The following is a 16197-nucleotide window of genomic DNA, read 5'->3' on the forward strand; positions in this document are numbered from 1 at the left end:
CACCGAGCCACTGCACTGCGTCCTATATATACCAAAAACACCAACCACCGAGCCACTGCACTGCGTCCTATATATACCAAAAGTGCCAACCACCAAGTCACTGCACTGCATTCAATATATGCCAAAAGAGGCAACCACCGATCCACTGCACTGTGTCCTATATATACCAAAAGCGCCAACCACCGAGCCACTGCACTGCGTCCTATATATACCAAAAGAGCCAACCACCGAGCCACTGCACTGCGTCCTATATATACCAAAAGCACCAACCACCGAGCCACTGTACTACGTCTTATATATACCAAAAGAGCCAACCACCGAGCCACTGCACTGTGTCCTATATATACCAAAGTGCCAACCACCGAGCCACTGCACTGCGTCCTATATATACCAAAAGTGCAAACCACCGAGCCACTGCACTGCGTCCTATAAAAACAAAAAGAGCCAACCACAAAGCCACTGCACTGCGTCCTATATTTACACCAAAAGCGCCAACCACCAAGTCACTGCACTGCGTCCTATATATGCCAAAAGCACCAACCACTGAGCCACTGCACTACGTCCTATATTTACCAAAAGCGCCAACTACCGAGCCACTGCACTACATCCTATATATACCAAAAGCGCCAATCACCGAGCCACTGCACTGCATCCTATATATACCAAAAGAGAAAACCACCGAGCCACTGCACTGCGTCCTATATATACCAAAAGAGCTAACCACAGAGCCACTGCACTGCGTCCTATATATACCAAAAGCGCCAACCATCGAGCCACTGCACTGCGTCCTATATATACCAAAAGAGCCAACCACCAAGTCACTGCACTCTAGGTAATGTGAGGTCAGAGAAGGATTTGGCAGATGGCATAAGTAGAAAAGTAGCGAGGGGAGTAGTGAATTAATCATGCAGTGGAGCGAATCAAGCACTTCCAAGAAATGTTTTATTCCCTAAACGAGTGTAAATGTGAAAGCAGTGTAGTATAAGTGGAGTAAAATACTGATTCCTGATTTCTATTGCCACTTTGGTCCTCTTCTCACTGACATGACTTAAAATTTGAACCACTTCATGACATTTGACATACTTATACGTCATGGTCTGTTGGGGTTCCCAACCAATGACGTATAGGTACATCATGTTGGTCGTACATGGCACAGGAGCTGTGCCAGCGCTGCCCCAGTCTGTTTAACCCGCTAAATGCTGTGATATCGATTGCAATATTTAGAAGGCTAGGAGAGGGAGGGGGCTCCCTCTCTCTTCCAATCGGTGCCCCTGCGACGATATTGCGAGGGTCCGATGGTCGTCATGGCAACTTGAGGTCGTTATGACAACCTCCACTTGACTGTGTCCTGCTTAGACCATCGTCTAAGAGGCTTCCGACAGTGTAACACTTAAAGGTATAAAGCATTACAATGCATTATACCAGCGATCAGGCTAATAAAAGTTAAAGTCCCACAGAGGGACTAAGTAAAAAAAAATTGTAAAAATATAACAAAAAAACAGTTGAAGATGCCCTATAATGAGGCAGATGAAGACACTGTGGACACTGTCTGGCCTATGATCCGGCGATGTCCATCATTTTAGGAGTGCATAAAAGCGTGGCCGACCACAGGTTTGTGCACTTCTGAAAAGAAGTAGACTACTGCTAAACAGAGGCCAGATGGTGTCCACAGTAACGCTGATGCCTCATTGTAGTGGTTGGATTCATTAGGAGTTTCATATGAATCACGCCATTCGGAGATTTAGATGGAAACCCCGTTGTAAGAGGTCAGCGTAGAGCACCGGATAAATGTGATCCCAAATGTTATGTAAAATGTTCCCAATAAAAGCTTCAACCTAATCCACAAAAAAACAAGTCCCCACTCAGGTCCGTCAACTGTCAGTGGAAATTTAGGGGCTTCGACGTTATTGTGTTATGACCCCAATGGCGAGGGTCTCAGAGGAACGTGGAAGTCTGCAGAATACAAAAATCCAGCTCATAGGGCAGTGGTAACTGGGTTGACCATATATCTACTCCTAACGCCAACACTAGAAGTAGCCGGGGATAATTCCTACGTTGATTCTAGATGACACGCGCCAGCCGGAGAATCTAGCTACCCCTAGTAGAGGAAAACAAAGACCTTTCTTGCCTCCAGAGAAGGGGACCCCAAAGCTGGACAGAAGCCCCCCACAAATAATGACGGTGAGGCAAGAGGAAACGACAAACACAGAAATGAACCAGGTTTAGCACAGAGAGGCCCGCCCACTGATAGCAGAATAAAGAAAGGTAACTTATATGGTCAACAAAAACCCTATCAAAATCCACACTGGAAATTCAAGAACCCCCGAACCGTCTAACGGTCCGGGGGAAGAACACCAGCCCCCCTAGAGCTTCCAGCAAAGGTCAGGATATAGATTTGGAACAAGCTGGACAAAAATACAAAACCAAAACAAATAGCAAAAAGCAAAAGGCAGACTTAGCTGATATAACTGGAACCAGGATCAGTAGACAAGAGCACAGCAGACTAGCTCTGATAACTACGTTGCCAGGCATTGAACTGAAGGTCCAGGGAGCTTATATAGCAACACCCCTAACTAACGACCCAGGTGCGGATAAAAGGAATGACAGAAAAACCAGAGTCAAAAAACTAGTAACCACTAGAGGGAGCAAAAAGCAAATTCACAACATTATTGGTAACACAAAGGCTCTGGAAAAGCACTATGGTTCCTCCCTACCCCCAAAAAAAGAAAACCAGCTAATTTTGTACTCTCAAATTCTAATGCCCCCTCCTTTCTGAGCCCCAGTGTGCCTTAACCACATTTAGCATCCACATGTTTGGCATTTTTGTAGTGATGAGAGCCCGCCTAATTTATGGGTGTGTGCCTCCAGAAGCATGAGCTGGGTATAACATATTGGTGACTGCAATGTACGGGAACTACCATGGCAGATTTTGTATTTTCACTTAGCTACATCCACTGCTGCTCTGGAAAACAACTGTGGAGTTAAAATTATCACTGCACATGTAGATAAATTCCCAGAGGGGTGTAGTTTCCAAAATGGGGTCACTTGAGGGGGATTCTACTCTTCTGGCACTTAGGGGATCTGCATTTTGAGTCTGCAAACTATTCTAGGAAAATCTGCACTATAATATGGCCTCATTTCTTTTTGAGCTTTGCAATGGGTCTGAAAAGTATTTCCCGATTAGGCAGGCGTCACACACAACGTCTAAAAAAAAATCGGTCCGTTTTACACGGACGAGAATCGCAGAATTGTTCACTGAACAGTGATCCGTATGTCATCCGTGTGCAGTGCGAGGATGCGATTTTCTCGCATGTAAGCATCCGTGTGACATCCATATGGCGAGATTTTCTCACCGGCTTGCAAAATTTACATATAATGGATCCGTGGGCTCAAATATTCGTGAACACACATATAATAATAATAATAATAATAATCTTTATATAGCTCTAACATATTCCGCAGCGCTTTACAGTTTGCACAGATCATCATCGCTGTCCCCGATGGGGCTCACAATCTAGATTCCCTATCAGTATGTCTTCGGAAGGAAACCGGAGAACCCGGAGGAAACCCACGCAAACACGGAGAGAACATACAAACTCTGCAGATGTTGTCCTGGGTGGGATTAGAACCCAGGACCCCAGCGCTGCAAGGCTGCAGTGCTAACCACTGCACCACCATGCTGCCCTATATATCTACTATATAACTGTCTAAGGGTCACTTCCGTCTTTCTGTCTGTCCTTCTGTCTGTCTGTCACGGATATTCATTGGTCGCGGCCTCTGTCTGTCATGGAAATCCAAGTCGCTGATTGGTCGCGGCAAAACGGCCACGACCAATCAGCGACGGGCACAGTCCAGCGGCAAAATGGCTGCTCCTTACTCCCCGCAGTCAGTGTTCGCTCCATAATCCCCTCCAGTCAGCGCTCACACAGGGTTTATGGCAGCGGTAACGGACCGCGTTACGCCGCGGTGTAACGCACTCCGTTACAGCTGCTATTAACCCTGTGTGACCAACTTTTTACTATTGATGCTGCCTATACGGCATCAATTGTTAAAAGATCTAATGTTAAAACTAATAAAATAAAAAATCGTTATATACTCACCGTCAATCGGTCCCTCGGATCCAGAACCGGCCTTTCCCGCTCCTCGCAACGCTCCGGTGACCGCTCCATGCATTGCGATCTCGCGAGATGATGACGTAGCGGTCTCGTGAGACCGCTATGTCATCATCTCGCGAGACCGCAATGCACTCTTGGGACCAGAGCGCGCGAGGAGCGTCGGTAACCGCTTTTCCTGGATCCGGGGCCAACAGAAGGTGAGTATATAACTATTTTTTATTTTAATTCTTTTTTTTAACAGGGATATGGTGCCCACATTGCTATATACTGCGTGGGCTGTGCAATATACTATGTGGGCTGTGCAATATACTACGTGGCTGTGCAATATACTACGTGGGCTGTTATATACTACATGGCCGGCCGCAAACAATCAGCGACAGGCGCAGTCCTGCCGCGAATTGGCGCGGGATTTGAACCACGCTTCGCTAATTGGTCGCAGCCGGCCGAATCCTGTGTATTCAATGTATTATTCTAAAATCTTCATAAATAAACTACATACATATTCTAGAATACCCGATGCATTAGAATCGGGCTACCAACTAGTGTATATATATATATATATATATATATATATATATATATATATATATATATATATATATATATATATATATATATATATACACACTGTATATATCAGTGAGACATATATATATATATATATATATATATATATATATATGTTTATATCTCATAGAGAGTTAGGTAACAGAATAGCCAGAATTGCACAAGGCAATCTTGCCTTACACAGGCGTGTACTATGGAGGACAGAGAATGAACTTCAATCCAATATTGCAGCCAGCATGCAGCCAGCGGCTAAGGAAAGGTTGAATCAAACACCCGAAAACCCCGCCCATATGACTGAAAATTGTTCCCTCCACATTCAGGTGACAGAGTCCCTTTAAGAAGGCTGTTCCACATTATTAAGCAGCCTACATTTTTTGCCAAAATCGGAAAGAAAAAGGATGTGTCGGCTGCTGAGAAGCAACAAATTGTGGAGTATTTAGGTCAAGGCATGACTACAATCAACATTGCCAAGACACTTCATCGTGATCATCGCACAATCAAGAAGTATATAGCTGATTCCCAGCACACACGTGTGCGTGCTGATAAAGAAGAATCGAGGACTTTTTCCAACAGGCAATTGCGTAAGGTTAAAAGAGCAGCTGCAAAAGTGCCTTGTCATAGCAGCAGACAAGTTTTTGAAGCTGCTGGTGCCTCCAACGTCCCCAGAACAACAAGATGCAGGGTCCTTCAGAGGTTTGCAGCTGTGCATAAGCCATCCTGTCGACCACCTCTATCTACTGCACACAAGCAGAAACGGCTCCAGTGGGCCAAACGATACATGAAGACTGACTTCCAAACTGTTTTGTTCACCGATGAGTGCCGTGCAACACTCGATGGTCCAGATGGATGGAGTGGAGGATGGCTGGTTGATGGACACCCCATGAAAACACGGCTAAGGCGCCAACAAGGAGGTGGAGTAATGTTTTGGGCTGGAATCATGGGGAGAGAGATTGTCGGCCCCTTTATGATCCCTGAAGGGGTAAAGATGAACTCCATAATCTATGTGGAGTTTCTAAAACAACACTTCCTGCCATGGTTCAAGAGGAAGAACCGTGCTTTCCGCAGCAAGATCATTTTCATGCATGATAATGCACCGTCTCATGCTGCAAAAAACACATCTGCATCTCTGGCTGCTATGTGTATAAAAGTAGACAAACTTATGGTGTGGCCACCATCTTCCCCTGACCTCAACCCCATTGAGAACCTCTGGAGCATCATCAAAAGGAGTGTCTATGATGGCGGGAGGCAGTTCACATCTAAGCAACAGCTCTGGGAGGGTATTCTGTCCACATGCAAAACAATTGAAGCAGAAACCATCCAAAAACTGACAAATTCAATGGACGAGAGAGTTCAGAAGCTTCTTTCGAACAAGGGGTCCTATGTGCCAATGAAACATCACCTAGAATAAAGTTTTCACTTTAAAACTGTTTGATTTCATTTTGTAATAAGCTGATAATGCTTATAACTTCACAATTGACCATTTTTTTGTTCAAAATAAAAAAACTCTGCTGTGCATAATAATTTGGAACATGCATGTTGAGTGTTTGTTTGTTTTTTAAAGATACTGTTTTCATAGGCAGTTTGTTCCAAAACATTGCAATTATACTAGAATAGTAGATGACTGGAAAATAACAATGACTGCAATTCAGATAGGTAATTTAGAGAAAATATGAGGAAATATTATTTGCATAATAATTTGGAACACAGTGTAGTTTTTAAAATAGTCACTTTTGGGTATTTTCTGTCATTTTAGCCCTTCATAGTCAATTCAAATGTGATGTGGTCCAAACAAAAATTGGTTTTGTAATTTTTTGTTGGAAAAATAAGAAATTGCTGATAAACTTTTAACCCTTCTAATTTCCTAACCCAAAAAATGTTTTAAGGGGGGCGTGGCTATGTAATCCAGGAGAGAGGACGCACCTTGTGGGAGCTCCGGTCATCCTGGTCCCAATCCTGCCATAAATTCCCCTGACTCACCGACTGTACCGGCTGGAACGGTGCCCTTGGGACCTCAGGAGACCGGCGATCTCCTTAGACGGTAGTTCTGGAGCCCTGGGACGTCGGGTGTTAAGGCGGCCTGGACGGGCGGCAGAATCCCTGAGCTGCGGCGGCCATCTTTGAACGCGCGCTCCAACGAGCAGGACACAGCGCCGGCAGCTGCCGAAGCCGGGTGTATTCCCCTGGGACACGGCAGATACCTGCACTGCAGCGGGGACGCTGTGGAGCACCGCAACACAGGTGCTGGGTCCGGAGTGGCGGGCGGTGCCTGGGGAGACAACAGCCATCATCGCAGCGCGCACTCCAGCAGTAAGGAGAGCGGCGCTTTACAGCATAATTGCGGTGCAGCTCAGGAGGTCAGCAAATAACCTGAAATAGTAGAGGGGTGGTGCGGTGTGTGCCCTGGAAGATTGGGCCCTGCACCCCCTTACCAGACAAACTCCTGTCGGCACCATAACTCTGGAGGGATTACCCCCCCTCCCTACTGCTCTGCCTGTGGGGGCTGTGGGCTGCTCTAGTGCGCAGTGCCTGGGCAAATCCTCAGTTGCTGCTCCTATAAATATCTGACAATCCTTTTGCCTGGCCGGTAGCCTTCCTGGGATCTATTCCAGTGTTTGACTTTGCCGGGTCTGCTGTTGGAGAGTAGACCAGCCATAACTATAAGTGTGGTCCTTTTGTGGGGTCCTTCTGTTGATCGCCATGCATCATTCTAAAGGAGCGGGGGCTGCTGACAAGTTAAAGAAATATGCCAGAGAAGATACCCCTGATAATGTACGCACCCTCAGAAATAATCCCACGCAGAACCAACGCAAAAATCGTCTTTCTGACAGTAATGAGGAGGGAGAACAAGACGAACTGACTCTTAAACAAGTGTCTGAGCAATTGATGCAGGCCATATCCCTCACTAGATCTTCTCTTACTGAGAAAATAGAAGACGTACATACTGAAGTGGGTCGTTTGCGACATGATATGCAAGCTATGAGAGGGCGTATCTCGGAGGTTGAAACAAGAGTGTCTCAGATAGAGGACACCATTACCCCTATGGAAGCTAAGCTGTCAAAGGCCGCCGGCTCTGTGAATGCCTGGAAGCAAAAAGCAGATGACCTGGAAAACAGATTGCGCCGTAATAACATTTGAATTATTTGCCTACCGGAACGCTCGGAGGGTCAGCAACCTGAGCAATTTCTGGAGGACTGGCTTAAAACCTCCCTGCGCGATGGATTCTCCTCAACATTTTCTGTGGAAAGGGCCCATAGGGTTCCAAGGAGGCCTCTTCCCTCCGGAACTCCACCCCGGCCTTTTTTGGCGCGTCTCCTTAATTGCAGAGACAGGGATGCGATTCTTCGCTTGGCGAGGCAGAAGGGCCCTATTAAATTCAATAACGCTACTATATCAATTTTCCCAGATTTCTCCATGGAGCTCCAAAAACAGCGAGTTCGATTTATGGAAGTTAAAAAGCAGCTCAGGGATAAAAACATCATTTACTCCATGCTTTACCCAGCTCGACTCCGCATTGTCCATGAAGGCTCTTCCTTGTTCTTTACAGATCCGGCGGAGGTAGCCGAATGGTTGCAGTCATACAAGGTGTCTAGTGTGCCGGACTCCTAAGCAGTTCTCCTTATCTAATGGCAACACAAATTGGAGCTCTCCGTATAGGTGCTGAGCTTATCAACAATACCGGACGCTGATTCCAGTGAGGGTATCCCCTTTTCTATCTGACTGTAGGAGTGTAGGATTATACTCCTCCACTGTTCAAGCTGTTTTGTTTGGGTTTTTATACCAGTTTTGATGGTTTGATATCTTTGTTAGTTGGTGATTTTGTGCTCTGCGTGATGTCCCTGATCCCTGCTCAAGTTATGGTGTATATTATTCCTTTTCCTAAGTGTGGATATGGGGTCTGAGATTATATGCATGACGTCGAATATGCGGGGTATTAAGACTCCCCGAAAGAAAATCAAGGTATTTTTGCAGATTAAACGGTATCATCCCCATGTTATAGCACTTGTAGAGACACATCTGACCAGAGACACAGCTAAATGTACATAAAAGCCGTGGGTGCAGTGGTCCCTTCACGCATTCCATACCAGCTATTCAAGAGGGGTCTCTCTGCTGATACATAGGCGTGTTAGATGGGAGGCCTAGGAGGCACGACGAGATCCTGAGGGTCGCTTTGTTTTTGTGCACGCCTTTATTAACACGCGGGAATACGTGATATTATGTGTCTATAACCCACCCCCGGCTAATATATCGGTTCTCCGCATGGCAATGGGTTTCTCCCTAAATTATCCTGATGCTAGTGTTATTTGTATGGGAGATTTTAACTTAGTCATGGATAATTTCATGGATAGATTGAGACTAGACGACGAGATATCTGGGGGGGCCTCCTCCTCAATCCCCCTCTCAATTGGCACTATTTATGAGTGGTAGCAGATGGCTGGACCTGTGGAGAACACGTCACCCTGAGATAAGGAAATATACCTGCCACTCATCAACTAGGCGGTCTCTATCTCGTATAGATTACATATTTGGATCTAGTGACCTGGCATTATGGGTGGATTGTGTTGAGCATGGCAATAGGGATATATTGGACCACAGTCCAGTTATTCTTAAATTTAAATACGGTCAGTCAAATAATAATATACCCTGGAAATTGAATCCCTTCTGGTTGAAATTAATAGATTCTAGTGATAGAACGGTTGATCAGCTGAACTGCTTTATCTCTACCCATCCAGACCCCTCAAATCTTAGTCTGTTTTAGGATACTCTAAAAGCATACCTAAGGGGATGTCTGTCCTCCACAATTTCTTATATCAAAAGGATGACGGCAGGGGAGGATGATGAGATGGAGCGGCAGCTGAGGGACTTGGAGGCCGCCTATGTAACCAATCAAACCAGTGGCAACAGGGTAGAATGGCTCACTTCCCAAAAGTTATATACTCAGCATATAGACACTAAATCAAAACGCTAATTATTCTTTACCCGTCAATCCTATTTTGAATTGGGGAATCAAGCCAGTACACTTCTAGCTTTTTTAGTACACCAACACAACACCTCTAATACAGTACTACAGATCCGGGCACTTGGTGGTTCATTGGTATCCTCTACTGAGGAAATTCTCCGGTGTTTTCATTACTATAAATCATTATACAAATCTGGTAGTGGTCTTGGTATCCCTGAATGTGTAGACTATTTATCGGACATAACGTTCCCCTCACTGAGTCCAACCCAGCAAGCCTTTATGGAGGCCGAGTTTTCTCTGGAGGAAGTGAAGCACGCTATAATGGACATGGCCACCGGGAAGGCCCCTGGACCCGACGGGTTTCCCGTTGAGTTATGTAGAAAATATCGAGGTCACCTGGCACCACTTTTACTGAAGGTACTCCGGAGTATATGGGAGGGAGAATCCATGCCTGAAACATTTTACGATGCAAATATTATTGTACTTAAAAAGGAGGGGAAAGATCCTTTGGAATGTGGATCGTATCGCCCCATATCATTGGTGAATGTAGATTATAAAATTTTCACCAAAATTTTGGCTACTAGACTAAATACGATCATACTAGACCTTATACACCCAGATCAAACCGGCTTTATGCCTGGGAAAAGTACTTCCATCAATATCAGGCGGGTCCAATCGGTGATTCAATATAGTTCTCTAGAGTCGGATAATTGGGCACTGGTATCGCTAGACACAGCCAAGGCGTTCGACTCTCTCGAGTGGCCTTTCCTCTCTGCATGTCTACAGAAATACGGTTTTGGGGATAAATTTATTAGAGGGATAGACACACTATATAGGAATCCCAAGGCGCGTGTAATTGTGAATAACTCCATCTCTGACTTTTACCTTGCATAGGGGAACCCGTCAAGGATGTCCTCTGTCCCCGGCTCTCTTTGCCCTTGCGATAGAGGCTTTAGCAATACGCATAAGGTCCTCCACGGATATTAAGGGAATAAATATTGCGGATCGTGTGGATACCATCGGTCTTTATGCCAATGACATGATAATATTTATGGATAAAATAGAAGAAACACTACCACAAGTAATAACGACCATAGATAAATTTAGTAAATTCTCCGGTCTTTATATAAATTGGGATAAATCTGCCCTGATACCTCTGTCTCATGCTCCGATGCCCTGTCTCAAGACTCTCTCGTCGCTACCTGTAGTCTCCAATTTCAAATATCTAGGTATCCATATGTCTCAATATAGTCGGCTAGACCTACAACTTAACATTTATCCACTACTGGATTTGGTCAAATCTAAATTTATAACCTGGAGCAAACTCCCTCTCTCTGTTGCAGGCCGCATTAATCTAATTAAAATGATATTGCTTCCCAAACTTAATTACTGTTTCCAACATAGTGCTGTGCCAATACCCAAGTCTTTCTTTGCGAATTTAAACTCCTTAATCACATCCTTTATATGGGGGAAGACCAGGCCCAAACTTAAGCTATCTACTCTACAGAGACCGAAAAAGGGGGGTGGGGCGGCCCTACCAGACTTTTATCTGTACTATCTTGCCGGGCAAGCTAAGGCGATAAACAAATGGATGCCCAATAACTCCCTACCTAATTCTGAGAGTCATTTAATTCATTCTGCCCGGACTTATTGTCCACTGGGATTTTTGGAGATTGAGAAAGTCAGTACTCCCCATTTGCTACCTTTACTTCGACTGGCGAGATTAATATGGAGACAAATTAAAAAAGTTATTAAATTTGTAGATATAATAGCCGAAATGCCACTGTGGAATAATAGTTTTTGCTGCGTCCAAAATCAATGAAAAAAAGGACGCATGCGGCGCAAATCCATATGATTTGGAGGTGCCCGGTAGTTGTTCATTACTGGAAAGAAGTCACGACATTACTAACGTCTTTATTGTCGATCCCTGTCCCACTTGAGCCATTGACCTGCTTATTCGGGGTGTGGGATACAGAGACCTGGGATCACTATACTGGGATCTTTCTTCGAGAGACGCTCTTTTTGGCATGGAAGGTACTGGCGTTAAGGTGGATGGGTGGTTCTTCCCCGTCTCTCAGAGCTTGGATTGATTTGGTGAATTCGATTATCCCGTATGAAAGAACACTGTACCAAAATAGAGGATGCCCAGGTAAATTCGAAAAGATTTGGGGTAGATGGAATTCCTCTTATCATACTCTAAAGTCTACACTGATTAGACACACAGGAAGGTGGGCTTGTGGTTTTGGGGCATCACTTGCGGAGCAGGATTTAAGTCTGTTTTTCCTTTTGGCGACTTACTATTGACGGTTAAAGTTGCTAAAGTTGTACAATAGGTATTTTATAGGTACTAATGATTTAACATGCACAGTTTATTACCCCTGTAAACTTTGGATATGATGATACTCTGCGATTATTTGTATTCCATGGTATAATTGATAATGATAAATGCAAATGTGTGCAATGTTTGTTTTATTCTGGAATTAATAAACGAATTAAAAAAAAAAAAAAAAAAAAAATGTTTTAACCCCTTAGTGACAGAGCCAATTTGGTACTTAATGACAGAGCCAATTTTTACAATTCTGACCACTGTCACTTTATGAGGTTATAACTCTGGAACACTTCAACAGATCCTGCTGATTCTGAGACTGTTTTTTCGTGACATATTGTACTTCATGTTAGTGGTAACATTTCTTCGATATTACTTGCGATTATTTATGAAAAAAAACGGAAATATGGCGAAAATTTTTAAAATTTTGCAATTTTCAAACTTTGTATTTTTATGCCCTTAAATCAGAGAGATATGTCACAAAAAATAGTTAATAAATAACATTAACCACATGTCAACTTTACATCAGCACAATTTTGGAAACAAAATTTTTTTTTTTTAGGGACCACATCACATTTGAAGTCATTTTGAGGGGTCTATATGATAGAAAATAACCAAGTGTGACACCATTCTAAAAACTGCACCCTCAAGGTGCTCAAAACCACATTCAAGAAGTTTATTAACCCTTTACGTGCTTCACAGGAACTGAAACAATGTGGAAGGAAAAAATGAACATTTAACTTTTTTTGCAAATATTTTACTTCAGAACCATTTTTTTTTATTTTCACAAGTGTAAAAACAGAAATTTAACCATAAATTTTGTTGTGCAATTTCTCCTGAATACGTCGATACCCCATATGTGGGGGTAAACTACTGCAGAGCTTGGAAGAGAAGGAGCGCCGTTTGACTTTTTCAATGCAGAATTGGCTGGAATGGAGATCGGATGCCATGTCACGTTTAGAGAGCCCCTGATGTGCCTAAACAGTGGAAACGCTCCACAAATGACACCATTTTGGAAACTAGACCCCTTAAGGAACTTATCTAGATGTGTGGTGAGCACTTTGAGCCCCCCAAGTGCTTCACAGAAGTTTATAAAGTAGAGCCATGAAAATAAAAAATCGCATTTGTTTACACAAAAATGATCTTTTCGCCCACAAATTCTTATTTTCACAAGGGTAACAGGAGAAATTAGACCACAAAAGTTGTGCAATTTCTCCTGAGTACGTCGATACCCCATATGTGGGGGTAAACCACTGCTTGGGCGCACCGCAGAGCTTGGAAGAGAAGGAGTGCAGTTTTACTTTTTCAATGTAGAATTGGCTGGAATTGAGATCGGACACCATGTTGCGTTTGGAGAGCCCCTGATGTGCCTAAACAGTAGAAACCCCCCACAAGTGACCCCATTTTGGAAACTAGACCCCTTAAGGAACTTATCTAGATGTGTGGTGAGGTGAGCACTTTAAACCCCCAAGTGCTTCACAGACATTTATAACGTAGAGCAGTGAAAATAAAAAATCCTTTTCTTTTTCCTCAAAAATGATTTTTTAGCCTGCAATTTTTATTTTCTCAAGGGTAACAGGAGACATTGAACCCCAAAATCTGTTGACCAGTTTGTCCTGAGTACGCCGATACCCCATATGTGGGGGGGGGGGGCACTGTTTGGGCACACATTGGGGCTCGGAAGGGAAGGAGCGCCGCTTGGAATGCAGACTTTGATGGGATGGTCAGCTGTGCGTCATGTTGCATTTGCAGAGCTCCTGATGTACCTAAACAGTAGAAACCCCCCACAAGTGACCCCATTTTGGAAACTAGACCCCCCAAAGAGCTTATCTAGATGTGTGGTGAGCACTATGAACCCCCAACTGCTTCACAGAAGTTTATAATGTAGAGCCATGAAAATAAAAATAATTTTTTCCACAAAAACGATATTGTCACCCCCAAATTTTTACTTTTACAAGGGTAACAGGAGAAATTGGACCCCAAAATTTATTGTGCAATTTATGCTGAGCAGGCTGATACCTGGGGGGTAAACCACTGTTTGGGCGCATGGCAGAGCTCGGAAGAGAAGGAGCGCTATTTTGGAATGCAGACTTTGATAGAATGGTCTGTGAGCGTTATGTTGCGTTTGCAAAGCCCCTGATGTACCTAGACAGTAGAAACCCCCCAGAAGTGACCCCATTTTGGAAACTAGACCCCCCCAAGGAACTTATCTAGATGTGTGGTGAGAACTTTGAATGCCCAAGTGCTTCACAGAAGTTTATAATGCAGAGTCGTGAAAATAAAAAATATTTTTTTTTCCACAAAAAAGATTTTTTAGCCCCCAAGTTATTTTCACAAGGGTAACAAGAGAAATTGGACCCTAAAAGTTGTTGTCCAATTTGTCCTGAGTACACTGATACCCCATGTGTGGGGGGGACCACTGTTTGGGTGCACAGCAGAGCTCGGAAGGGAAGGAGCGCCGTTTTGGAATGCAGACTTTGATAGAATGATCTGCGGGCGTTATGTTGCGTTTGCAGAGCCCCCGATGTACCTAAACAGTAGAAACTCCCCTCAAGTGACCCCATTTTGGAAACTAGACCCCCCAAGGAACTTATCTAGATGTTTTGTGAGAACTTTGAATGCCCAAGTGCTTCACAGAAGTTTATAATGCAGAGTCGTGAAAATAAAAAAATAATTTTTCCACAAAAAAAGATTTTTTAGCCCCCAAATTTTTATTTTCGCAAGGGTAACAAGAGAAATTGGACCCCAAAAGTTGTTGTCCAATTTGTCCTGAGTACACTGATACCCCATGTGTGGGGGGACCACTGTTTGGGCGCATGGCAGAGCTTAGAAGGGAAGGAGCACCGTTTTGGAATGCAGACTTTGATAGAATGGTCTGTGGGCGTTATGTACACTGATGCCCCATATGTGGGGGTAAACCACTGTTTGGGCGCACAGCAGAGCTCAGAAGGGAGGGAGCACCATTTGACTTTTTGAGCGCAAAATTGGCTGTGGCGTTTAGAGACCCCCTGATGTACCTAAACAATGGAAACCCCCCAATTCTAACTCCAACCCTAACCCCATCACACCCCTAACCCCATCACACCCCTAACCCTAATCCCAACCCGATCCATAATCCTAATCACAGCCCTAACGATAATCACAACCCTAACAAAAAAAACAACCCTAATCCCAACCCTAACCAGAACCCTAAATCCAACACACCCCTAATCCTAATCTGAACCCTAACCTCAAACCTAACCCTAATCCCAATACACCCTAACTCTAATCCCAACCCTAACCTTAACCCTAATCCCAAACCTAACCATAACTTTAGCCGCAACCCTAGTCCTAACTTTAGCCGCAACCCTAACCCTAACTTTAGCCCCAACTCTAAATTTAGCCCCAACCCTCACCCTAAATTTAGCCCCAACCCTAACCCTAAATTTAGCCCCAACACTAAATTGAGCCCCAACCTTAAATTGAGCCCCAACCCTAAATTGAGCCCCAACTCCTCTAGCTGCCGGCCGGCAGATCATGGAGGGCGCACTGAGCATGAGCCCGCCATTTTCTTACCGGAGAAAGAAGACAGCGGCCAGGAGGAGACACAGGAGGACCCAGGGACACCGGTAAGTATAACAGGGTCCCCAAATCCCCCTATTTCTCTGTCCTCTGATGTGCGATCACATCAGAGGACAGAGAATTACACATCGCTTTTTTTTTTTTTTTGCGGTCGCCGGTAACAGTTAATTACCGACGATTGCAAAACAGGGGTCGGTAAAAACCGACCCCGATCATGTCCTTTGGGATCTCGGCTACCCCCGGCAGCCGAGACCCCAAAGATCTTCCGAGTGCCGGCCGGCGGGCGCATTGCGCATGTCATTTTTTTGGCCAGAACAAGATGGCGGCACCCATCAGGAGCCACGAGGAGCATCGGGGGAGACAGGTGAGTATCGGGGGGCGATCGGGGACCCCATTTCTCTGTCCTCTGATGTGGGATCACATCGGAGGACAGAGAAATTAAATGGGAAATCACGTTTTTTGTTTTTTTTTGGCGACCGCCGGTAAACGGTTAATTACCGGCGATCGCAACCCGGGGGTCGGTAAAAAACCCCAAATCATGTTCTCTGGGGTCTCGGCTACCCCCGGTAACCAAGACCCCAGAGAAAATCCGACTCTGGGGGGGCGCTATTCACTTTTTCCCCAGCGCCGTTAATTAACGGCGCTGTGGTTTAAGTACCCTTAACTGCCGC

The sequence above is a fragment of the Ranitomeya variabilis genome, chromosome 2 (genome assembly GCF_051348905.1).
Source record: "Ranitomeya variabilis isolate aRanVar5 chromosome 2, aRanVar5.hap1, whole genome shotgun sequence".
Classification (NCBI taxonomy): domain Eukaryota; kingdom Metazoa; phylum Chordata; class Amphibia; order Anura; family Dendrobatidae; genus Ranitomeya; species Ranitomeya variabilis.